Source organism: Anabrus simplex, chromosome 14 (assembly GCF_040414725.1).
Source record: "Anabrus simplex isolate iqAnaSimp1 chromosome 14, ASM4041472v1, whole genome shotgun sequence".
In the NCBI taxonomy this organism is placed as follows: domain Eukaryota; kingdom Metazoa; phylum Arthropoda; class Insecta; order Orthoptera; family Tettigoniidae; genus Anabrus; species Anabrus simplex.
In genome coordinates, this window is record NC_090278.1 from 22,793,287 (window position 1) to 22,805,864 (window position 12,578).

The window sequence follows — 12,578 nt, forward strand, 5'->3', positions numbered from 1 at the left end:
TGCCAGGCCGCCGTCAACGGAGGCATTTCCAGCAGACAGACGACTTTACGAGGGGTATGGTGATCGGGCTGAGAAGGGCAGGTTGGTCGCTTCGTCAAATCGCAGCCGATACCCATAGGGATGTGTCCACGGTGCAGCGCCTGTGGCGAAGATGGTTGGCGCAGGGACATATGGCACGTGCGAGGGGTCCAGGCGCAGCCCGAGTGACGTCAGCACGCGAGGATCGGCGCATCCGCCGCCAAGCGGTGGCAGCCCCGCACGCCACGTCAACCGCCATTCTTCAGCATGTGCAAGACACCCTGGCTGTTCCAATATCGACCAGAACAATTTCCCGTCGATTGGTTGAAGGAGGCCTGCACTCCCGGCGTCCGCTCAGAAGACTACCACTGACTCCACAGCATAGACGTGCACGCCTGGCATGGTGCCGGGCTAGAGCGACTTGGATGAGGGAATGGCGGAACGTCGTGTTCTCCGATGAGTCACGCTTCTGTTCTGTCAGTGATAGTCACCGCAGACGAGTGTGGCGTCGGCGTGGAGAAAGGTCAAATCCGGCAGTAACTGTGGAGCGCCCTACCGCTAGACAACGCGGCATCATGGTTTGGGGCGCTATTGCGTATGATTCCACGTCACCTCTAGTGCGTATTCAAGGCACGTTAAATGCCCACCGCTACGTGCAGCATGTGCTGCGGCCGGTGGCACTCCCGTACCTTCAGGGGCTGCCCAATGCTCTGTTTCAGCAGGATAATGCCCGCCCACACACTGCTCGCATCTCCCAACAGGCTCTACGAGGTGTACAGATGCTTCCGTGGCCAGCGTACTCTCCGGATCTCTCACCAATCGAACACGTGTGGGATCTCATTGGACGCCGTTTGCAAACTCTGCCCCAGCCTCGTACGGACGACCAACTGTGGCAAATGGTTGACAGAGAATGGAGAACCATCCCTCAGGACACCATCCGCACTCTTATTGACTCTGTACCTCGACGTGTTTCTGCGTGCATCGCCGCTCGCGGTGGTCCTACATCCTACTGAGTCGATGCCGTGCGCATTGTGTAACCTGCATATCGGTTTGAAATAAACATCAATTATTCGTCCGTGCCGTCTCTGTTTTTTCTCCAACTTTCATCCCTTTCGAACCACTCCTTCTTGGTGTTGCATTTGCTCTGTCAGTCAGTGTATTCTGATCAGTTCTGATACTTCAAACAGTTCCTGAATGAGAGCAGCAAAGCCCTGACATTAAAATGTTACCTCGTACTCAGAAATGGGTGAAGCATTTCAATTCACGTAGAATAAATAGTTCAGAGTTGTTAAAACTTGCAGAATACCATTCTTTATCTATACCAGGGCACAACACAAATGTAGACAAACTATTTTCATTAATCTCACCACACTTGTCTCATAGTAGGAAATGTTTCAAAGTAGAATCTGTAAAAATCCTCGTAATGGTTCAATATAATCTAAAGGAATTTCCATGTGTTGGACAAGCCAAAACTCCTGAAGGCAACTGAATCTTCAGAAAAGTGCCAGCAAGGCGTGTAAATTAGTTTCATTGTTTAAATTTTATAAGAATTTACTGTATAATACGGCAATGGATAAATATTTTTGTGTGTAAACTATATGAACATTAGAATAGCTACTGTAGTTCATCTCTCTTCTGAGGTGTGCAAGGTCTAGGAAGATTACATTCAAGTAGTCTCTTACCCTACCTGCTGTCATTTCTTGATGGATACAGTACTTTTGCATCCATCTCTTGACACAGGCCAGAGTAAAGTGTAGCTTCCACCGAAGTCCCAGTCAACATCCATGGCTGTGACAATATGGAAGTTGCTGGGGTATGGGTAGTGCTGAGTAATGACATTCAGAGCATGACTAGTGCATCTGAGTGTTATGAAAGGTGCTGCTCATAGGGTCAGTCGTGCTGCAATAGTACTTTCTGACCCAGTGAGGAAAGCAATGGCAAACTACCTCACTCCTCATCTTGCCTAGTACGCCTCATTTTGGTGCTGCCATTGGGGTTTCCTTATAACCGCATAACATTTGGTGGTGCTATTTGAGGATCCAACCAGCCTCTGGGCTGATGACCTAACAGACACAGATAGTCTCTTACCCGCAAGATATAAATATAAAGCAGTTTTAATTTTAGCCTGCCATTCTCATGAGCTATGATCACCCAGTAAGGAGAAAATGTTGTTACACATAATTTACAACCTTTTTCACAAATAAAATAAACGAAATCAAAACTTGGTACAGACATCAACAATGAGTTGCTTTATGACACATTGAAGTCTGATAATGATAAAATCAATACTTTTAAAGCTATGGATTTTGAAATGGAAAAAATACCGGCACTTCTTTCGTTCAACCCGCATTAAAATTTTAACTGGGTACGATAAAAATTCTACTCCACAAAATTAACCCATTGAGCCCTGAATATTTGTTGGATTGAAATTGCATTGGCGCTGGGATTATTTTGGAGGAAATATAGTGTCGCTTCATATCGTGAGAAATTTCTTACTTACAAAACAATTAAAGATTTAAATACACATGAAAACAAAAGGCTTTCATACCACAAAGTGCGGAACAAGGAATACAGTAAAACATTTTATTTTATTAGCATCACGGGTCCGTACTCAGTCCGCCTGCTGAGCTATAATACAGCCTTCTCTTTTCATTTCCTCTTCGATTTCCACATCTATTTGTTCTTCTGGAGCTTTGCTCACACTAGTACTAATATTACTACTAATTTCACTGAAAAAATTACATTCGTAATCATCATTACTTCCTAAAAGGGGTTATATATCGGGAAATATCAGTTCTATACTGGCAGCCATCTTGTTTACAAGCGAATCTCAAAGTCGAGAGATAGCCCACTTCAAACTAATATTACCGAGCACACTATCGATATACAGTATATTAGCAAAGAGCATATAACATTGCAAAGAAAGAGTCCCTACACAAATCACAAATGCAACCCACTCTGCCATCTCTTGAGGAAAAGTTGAATTACGTAGTAAAATGAGACAACGGAACAGTTCCGTGGTCCGGCATTTGGTCCACTGAGACGAAGCACGGAACGGTTCCGTGGCTCGGGCCCAATGAGTTAAACGTATTTGGGGTCCTCTTTTTCCGGCATTGTCCCCCTTTTTCGAATAGTTTCGTCCTGTTTCTTTAAAATCTATTCTCATCTACTCTCGCTACATACACCTCTCACCTCACCTCAGCACAACTTATCGAAGCATTTCTCCTCGCCTCATTTCCCGCCATTGAGTATTCATATTTAGCGAGAAAGCGATTTACTTCTAGAGAACATGAATACTGAGATGCTTACAGATTCTGACACTGATAGTCATTTATATGCAAGCAGTGCAGTAGAGTCGTGGTATATCCGGTCACTGAATCGAACAGAATTCTATAAATTTTACTCAGAAAGATTTTATGAACATTTAAGCATGTCTCACTTGACGTTTAATTAAGTGTTGTTGCTAGTAAAACCTACAATCCAAGTTACGCACACTAACATACAGAGCAACCAGTCAATGATGAAGAAAGGTTGATGGTGACTGTCATGAATTGATAGTAATTATTATCTATAATTTACGTTCATAACGTACTGCAATTGGAATCTGTCCACTCATGCTCCCCGCAATAGCCTAATTCTCAACCATACCGGATTAATAAATACAATGTGTTGTCCGAAAATTATAAACACTTACTTCGTAAACGGAAATTACTGCAACTGGTGTTACTGAAAATAATAATAATAATAATAATAATAATAATAATAATAATAATAATAATAATAATAATAATAATAATAATAATAATAATAATAATAATAATTCACTCTTAATCCGTCTACCCTCCAGAGTTGGCTTTTCCCTCGGACTCAACGAGGGATCCCACTTCTACCGCCTCAAGGGCAGTGTCCTGGAGCGTGAGATTTTAGGTCGGGGTATACAGCCTGGAAAGAGGACCACTACCTTGCCCAGGCGGCCTCACCTGCTTAGCTGAACAGAGGTCTTGTGGGGGGGGGGGGGGGGGAAGTTTGGGAGGAATAGACGAGGAAGATGGAAAGAAGCGGCCGTGGACTTAGGTCTAAGTTAGGTACCTTCCCGACATTTGCCTGGAGGAGAAGTGGGAAACCAAGCAAAAATAGTCCGAGGATGGTTGAGGTGGGAATAGAAACCCCTCTACTCAGTTGACCTCCCGAGGCTGAGTGGACCCCGTTCAAACCCTCGTACCACATTTCAAATTTCGTGGCAGAGCCGGAAATCGATCCCGGACCTCCGGGGGTGGCAGCTAATCACACTAGCCACTAGACTACAGAGGAGGAAATAATAATAATAATAATAATAATAATAATAATAATAATAATAATAATAATAATATCGTCTAACCCAAAATGTCTATAAAACACAAATTTATCTCCAAGCACACAAAACTAAGACATTACAATACAGTCATTAAACCAATGTCTTTATAGACCACAGATGCTAATTTTGAACAGCAAAGCAGACATTGAAAACACTGAGAAAAAGGAACGCATAATCATAAGCACAATTCTAGCCCCAAAACTCACCGACGGACAATACCAAATTTGAGGCAGAGAGGAAATCAAACAATGCACAAACATTCACAATGACATTAGAAAACGCATGCTAGGATTTATGGACATATTGAAATAATGCATCCAGACAGACTTACCAAACAAATAGTCGAATTCTGTGAAAACAGGAATGAAGCCAAAACCGACACAATGAACTGGATTGGCGAAATCAAAACCGATTTGATACAGGCAGGAATTACACCAGCAGATGTCCACAACACGGTAATCTTCAGATCCAAAATTCACAAATGGCAAGCTGACTAAGAGGAAAGACCAAAGAACAAGACCGGAACAACTTGGTCTGAAAACAGAAAGAAAGCCCACAGTGAAAGAATGAAAGAAATATTGGAACAGAGGAACGCAAATGCAAGACTCTAAGTAGGCCTACTATACGTGGTGTTAAAGGGCTTATTCACATATCTAATAATAATAATAATAATAATAATAATAATAATAATAATAATAATAATAATAATAATAATAATAAACTTGGTGAATCAATTAAAAGATAGCCTACACACAACGACAAAATTAACTTTTTAGATTCCCTTAATAGTCTTTTTTAATTTCATTTGTACTGATGGTTGTTAAGTTTTGGTACGACTGATTTCTTTCTGATGTAGCCTACCCTGAAATGGTGCTGAGGTATTATTGAATATATTTGCTATGGCATAAACTGTCTACGTGCAATTGACGAAGGTCACACTCGATTTAAGTGGCATTTTCGGTCGGGAACGTATATTATTATTATTATTATTATTATTATTATTATTATTATTATTATTATTATTATTATTATTATTATTATTATTATTATTATTATTATTATTTATAAGGCCTATTATTTACAGATATATCGCAATTGGGAAACATCGTGGCGGCAATGGTCTCTTACAGTAGTGTGATAATAAACTAAAAACATAATTACCCATCAACAACAAGAATACAAGATAGAGGTACTACTAGTTTAACATTCTAAATCCAGCATCATCATATACAAATGCACACGTATTTCAAAATTTTACACTACGATTTAGCGGACTATTTACTATTATCTTACCATTGTAAATACAGCACGTTGATATACAAATTCAGACACATCTATATACCCTATATATAAAATAAGAGTTTTGTCTGTACACTGCTCTGAATTTAGAAAGAATGTATTTCTGTATCATTGCAAGTAATCAACTTCATTGTCCGTGTTAAAAGTTTCAAACTCTGTTTCACTAAAAAATATCTGTTTGTCTTCCAATTAAAAGGTTTTGTTTTTTTAATGTATGACTCCTCGGCAGTGTTCTAAATATTGTTGAATGTTCACTTCTTTCACTCCTTCCAGGTTGGCTGTTATTTATTTTGAACTTACTTAATGTGTCTTTGAAGCTGATTGCCGTTCACTAATTGAGAAGGGAGCTTCGTCTCAATTTCTGAAATGAAATGAGGAAAAGAGAGATTTGCTTTTATAATGAAAACATATGTCTTTACAAAGTAACTTAATGTATAAAATGGTTCCATACCTTACTGTTGTTAAACTCCAATTCTACCGTGACTCTGGAGGAGCTACGTTTGGCGCTGCTTTACGCCTTGTATAATAATGATGTGTGTGTTCCGATGTTTGCTCCGCCTTCCGGGGAGGCAAGGCTGTGGAGAGGGGAGGAGGCGTGTCGCTTACTGTCAAGGCTTCATCCACGAAATGGCGGAGGCTCGTTCTTATTCATCCTTTTATTGTCTGTGTTGTTTATTTTGCCTAAAGTTTCATTTAGCTTAGGTGAATCACTGAATTTTTGAGTACATTATTTGCTGGTACTTTGTTCCCCTTAAAAACTATTTGAATATAAATTGAATTAAAATGATATTAAAACAATGTGGTGGTTAATGGTTGGTGAAATGAGATAGGATGAATACATAGTTAGCTTCAAAATTCCGCATTAAACTCAATTTAAGACACATTAAGCAAGCTCAAAATAATTAACAGCCAACCTGGAAGAAGTGAAAGAAGTGAACATTCAACAATATTTAGAACAGTGTGAAGGAGTCATACATTTTTAAAAAATCCTTTTAACTGGAAGACAGAAATTTTTTAGTGAAACAGAGTTTGAAACTTTTAACAACAACTACAGTATTCAAATGAATAGATATAGTTTCTTAAGTAGGCTATGTATTCATCCTATCTCATTTCACTACCCATTAACCACCACACTGTTATAATATCATTTTAATTCAATTTATATTCAACTAGTTTTTAAGAGGAACAAGGTACCTGCAAATAATGTACTCAAAAATTGAGTGATTCACCTAAGCTATACAACAGCTGAAGATGTTCTCAAATAAGAACGAAACGTGTACTGTTTATAATTAACTAATTTGCTAAAAAAGCAAATAAAAAGTATAAAAAAGGTGTAAGATTTTCAATTATTGTAAGTCTCTGTGATTTCTGTATCAGTCGTGCCCACAGTAACAAGGAAATTCACTTTTTACTTTTCTGTAATTTCTGTCTGTCTGTCTGTCTGTCTGTCTGTATGTATGTATGTATGTATGTATGTACACGCATCACGGAAAAACGGCTGAAGAGAATTTAATGAAAATCGGTATGCAAAGTCGGGAAATTAGTTACTATAATCTAGGCCATAAATAATTTTACTCACGCTGAGTGAAATGGTAGTTTAGGGGAAGGCCTAAAATTTAATTCTCAAATATTTGTTATTAATGGTCGTATCTTAACGAAAATCAGTAGGGGAAGTCGAGGAATAAGTCGCTACCATCTAGGCCGTAAATTATTGTATTCACGCTGAGAAAAATTATAGTTTAGGGGAAGGCCTACAATGGAAATCTCAAATATTTATAGTCTATTATTAGTGGTCCTATCTTAATGAAAATCGGTATGCAAAGTCGGGGAATAAGTCGCTATAATCTAGGCCATTCATAATGTTATTCACGCTGAAAGAAATGGTAGTTTAGGGGTAGGCCTAAAATGTAATTCCCAAATAATTATGTTGTTAGTGGTCGTATCGATAAAGACTTATCTTTCCGATCATTTATGTATTATACATTGTTACCATACCGGCTATGATCAGAAATATTCATGAATTTGGATTTTTGTTACTAAGTCCTTATCAGCGCCGAGTCACGAGAAAATGGTTAAACAGGATTTAATGAAAATCGGTATATAAAGTCGGAGAATAAAGAACTACAGTCTATGCTATAAATAATTTTATAAGACGCCCTAATATCACAGAGTTGAAAGAAAACTAAATGTGAAGGCCTATAATACCGACAGCTCATAAAATTGATCAACAATAACATTACATTGACCATTGCTTGTTGTGATGTGCTTTGTCTTCTGTTGCCACTCATCTCCGATAGATATGGTTAGATATGGTTATGTTATTAGTGGTCCTATCTTAATGAAAATCGGTATGCAAAGTCGGGGAATAAGCCGCTATAAACCAGGCCATAAATAATGTTATTCACGCTGAACGAAATGGTAGTTTAGGGCGTAACGAGTATTTTTTTTAATTTTCCTTACGTCGCACCGACAGAGTTAGGTCTTATGGCGACGATGGGATAGGAAAGGGCTATGAGTGTGAAGGAAGCAGCCTTGGCCTTAATTAAGGTACAGCCGCAGCATTTGCCAGGTGTGAAAATGGGAATCCACGGAATAACATCTTCAGGGCTGCCGAGAGTGGGATTCGAATTCACTATCTCCCGGACGCAAGCTCACAGTTGCGCGTCCCTAACCACATGGCCAACTCGCCCAGTCGTACGAGTGTAACAGTCTGCCTAAATATTGGCGGGAATTAGCTGTGGAATTAGGTAACTTTCTTCTTTAGCATGCCACTTCTCTGTTTCATAAATTTTCCGATAGCCTACTACTGGCATGTAACACACTGGTTCATCATAGCATTCGAGCTATTCAATCCCTACTCTGAGGCACTGATTGGAGTGAGCAGTGTGTATATTTAACGGAGTATTGGCAGAAGAGTGTTTACGGTTGCCTGCGGCCTGGTCATTCCAGCTCTGGAAAAAATGAAATGTCGTATGGCTTTTAGTGCCGGGAGGGTCCGAATAGGCTACATGTTCGGCTCGCCAGGTGCAGGTCTTTTATTCTGACACCCGTAGGCGCCCTGCGCATCGTGATGAGGATGAAATGATGATGAAGACGACACATACACCCAACCCCCGTGCAGGCGAAATTAACCAATGATGATTAAAATTCCCGGCCCTGCCGGGAATCGAACCCCGGGACCCCTGTGACCAAAGGCCAGCACGCTAACCATTTAGCCATGGAGCCGGATCCAGCTCTGGAACTTTGGACTGTTAGATCGGCACCGTAGTAGGTACTGTTCGTTAAAAGTGAGAAAATGTGCAGTTTTTCATTTGATCGAGCATTTTATGTGATAACTTTGCTTTTCATCACTCCATTCCTACTGACGTTTTTGTAATGACCTATGCTGACTTCAGTTAGGAAAACCACAAAGTCAGTCTTTTTGAGAATCCCGTAGCGAAGCACAGGTCTTAAATAATTCAGATGCCTTAATACAATTTATCTTACAGTGGACTGAGCGTTGCATTAGAACATGACATCATCACATAGAAATTTACATACAGTTTACAGCATGCTGGAGTCTATTCTTGAGGCAAATGTTAACTTTCCGTTGTTTTGCAGGCAGTTAGTGTTGCCAACTGTAAATTGTTTTTTATTGAAATAGGAGCATATACAAAACGGAGTGAAGGTGGGACTTTCTGGAGCACGGTCATTTAAAAATTAATGGAAAATATTGTATTATTGTTAACAACTTGCTTTACGTCTCAGGGACACAGATATGTCTAATGGCGACGATGGGATAGGAAAGGGCTATGAGTGGGAAGAAATCAGCCGTGGCCTTAATTAAGGTACAGCCTGATGTGAAAATGGGAAACGACGTAATGAGTTCATTTCGATGTGACAGGTCAATGACATTGATTTTAATGAACACACGGTCACCTGTAGTCCGTCCTCTGCACTAGCGGAGATTGGGAATTAGAAGGGGGAGGGGAAAAATCCAATCATAACAGAAATAATTGTTTATTGAGATTTTGATTCTATACTATACAATAAAACTTTCACCAAAGAGACAATATTACATAATTATGTAATACAATTAAATAACAGTGTGGCGTGATTATACAATTAAAAATCATTTAGTATTTCCTTCGTCCACCTCGTTTGTGTAGTCGTTAGTGTGATTAGCTGCCACCACAGGAGAGAATGGTCAGTTGAGAATCATCTCTAAGTTCGTTCAGAGCGGCTCCAAGCATGTTCGCTCCAACTTTTCCTTTCTTAGAGACGACTACACCGTCCTGTGGCTTTGAGTACCCGAACAGCAACGGAGGAAATGATGGACGAGACAGCGCGTTTAGAGCTTTCATTAATATTCTGTTAATCACTTTCACTATCTGTTAACCCCTCAGGGAGACGGAGTGCTGTTTCAAGTCAGAAACAGCCAGATGGCACTAATATCAAGTCATGCTGATTTCGGGTATTTTTATCTTTCGGTTTGAGAACCTTTGAGAAATAAATGACGATCGTAGGCTAGCAGAAGTGGAGGTACTTTCATGTTGAGATTGAGCAGATTGGCAAAAATAATCAACATTTAGATTTATTTTAACAAACAGAAATAGGCTAGTTGAAAATAGTGATGGGCAGAATCGAAACTTGAATTCGAAATCAAGTTCTCGTATCTTATATAACTCAAGGAACTGAAACGTAAGTGAATTCTGAACATCAGGAATAATTCGGTGTCCAGGAAGCGCTTTTAATAAATACTAGCCTTGTACGATGTATATTAAGATATTATCCGCGCACTTTTTAGTGATAGATTTTTGTACTCGTTGGAGAAGTAAGAAGGGTTCCGTTAATACTGCCAATGAATGGAAATGAAATCTGAATTGAATCGATAATATGATCGATCGATATGAATTTTATAAACCTTTATTATTTTAAGCAAACAACTGTGTCACACTCACAATATTTAATACTATATAACATTTCCCATTGCGAAACGTGTTCCTAGCATGAATTCTATAGTTTGGCTTTGCTGTGTAAACAACAACCACGGCCGACTTGATGCGTCGCTCTAGCTCCTTACCGGCCTTGACAATCGGGTCCACGCACTGTAATCGGAGTAGTTGCACAGCTCGACACGTGGCGCTGGCGGCCGACCTATTTGCGGTGGAAATGCATACTTGTTTATGGAAAATATATTGACTTTATTTGCCGATTTATCGCAATTTAGAGTTATGGAGAATGTTACATAGGTTAATACTGTTAAAATGATTAATCCTAAAGGTTACTTTCGTTGATATGTGTCAAAATGATGTCGGGAAATGAAACTGTGGGGAGATGACTTAGTCCAGCTGACGTTCTGATATTGACTCTGATTGCCGATGTATCTTAATTTAGGGAATAAAATAGTATGTTACATTGACTAATATTGTTAAAATGATTAATCCTAAAGGCTCCTTACATTGATATGTGCCAAAATAACGTCGTGAAATGAAACTGCGGAGGGTGGAGTAGTCCAACTGACGTTCCTTAATTGTGAGGAATAATAGTAATCGTTTTTATTGTCATGGCATTTAGATACATAGCAGAACTTACCACAATACTTTTGTCTTCTGGTGTTAATATTGAGATTAAGAGTCATTGTTCAATTAGAGTTTTAACATTCTTCAAGCGTTGCTCAGGAAGAGGGCTGGACAAAACATAAAAGTCTTACTTTTTCCATATTCGTTGTATGCATAACATAAATGTTTTGACTCAAACATGTTTAAATTTTTTGTTTCAATATATATAGTTTCAGATTTTATTTCATTCATACCTTTCAGTAGAATATTAAATACCGGGCAAGTTGGCCGTGCTAAATTCAGACAATAATTTTTACTTGAAATGCAGTAGGGTGGAACAAGATGGCCGCGCGGCGTGCAGCTGTGAGCTTGCCTCCGGGAGATAGTGGGTTCGAACCCCACTGTCGGCAGCCCTGCAGATGGTTTTCCATGATTTCCCATTTTCACATAAGGCTGTACCTTAATTAAGGCCACGGCCGGTTCCTTCCCACTGCTAGCCCTTTCCTATTCCATCGGCGTCATAAGACCTATCTGTGTCGGTGCGACATAAAACAAATAGCGGAATAAAGAATAATGATAAGAAGAAGAATTTTAAATAAAAATTCAGTGAGAGAAAAGTATGTTGAGTAAATAAATTGTAAACTGTTCTCTGCTCGATAATATAATTTCGTGTGGCTATTTCAAGCCGAGTGCAGCCCTTGTAAGGCAGACCCTCCGATGAGGGTGGGCGGCATCTGCCATGTGTAAGTAACTGCGTGTTATTGTGGTGGAGGATAGTGTTATGTGTGGTGTGTGAGTTGCAAGGATGTTAGGGACAGCACAAACACCCAGCCCCCGGGCCATTGGAATTAACCAATGAAGGTTAAAATCCCCGACCCGGCCGGGAATCGAACCCGGCACCCTCTGAACCGAAGGCCAGTACGCTGACCCACCCTGTTCAGCATAGAAGTTGGGGCCACCTGGGCGAGCTACTGGTCATCCTTCCCAGTTGTATCCCCCGACCCGCAGTCTCACGCTCCAGGACACTACCCTTGAGGTAGTAGAGGTAGGATCCCTCACTGAGTCCGAGAGAAAAGCCAACCTTGGAGGGGTAAACAGAGAAAAAAAGAAAGAAAGAAAGAAAGAAAGAAAGAAAGAAAGAAAGAAAGAAAGAACGAAGGTAAATACCCGAAATAGAAACGTAAAACTAAGACGAGAATGCTACCTGCTTTTAGCCACTTCGTAGTTTTGTCCTGGTCTACAGAGAATTCGTGAAATGACAGTGTCCCTTAGCTCTATTTTGCCTGTTCGGAATACAAAAAATGCACACAGCAATATATATTCGAATATTTCCTAATACAGTTAAAGAAAAGGAAATCACCACACCA

The 12,578-nt window shown here is 39.8% G+C and overlaps 2 protein-coding genes across 5 annotated transcripts in view; one reads left to right on the forward strand and one right to left on the reverse strand.

Moving 5' to 3' along the window:
- LOC136885771 (gastrula zinc finger protein XlCGF57.1-like) overlaps positions 1-12,578 on the forward strand; it is a 712,640-nt gene that overhangs the window by 292,006 nt on the left and 408,056 nt on the right. The window lies entirely within an intron of this gene.
- LOC136885770 (uncharacterized) overlaps positions 1-12,578 on the reverse strand; it is a 40,955-nt gene that overhangs the window by 13,504 nt on the left and 14,873 nt on the right. Inside the window, exon 2 of the mRNA XM_067158507.2 lies at positions 4,704-4,906. The gene's annotated coding sequence lies outside the window, so the exon portion shown is untranslated. The remainder of the gene's footprint in view (positions 1-4,703; positions 4,907-12,578) is intronic.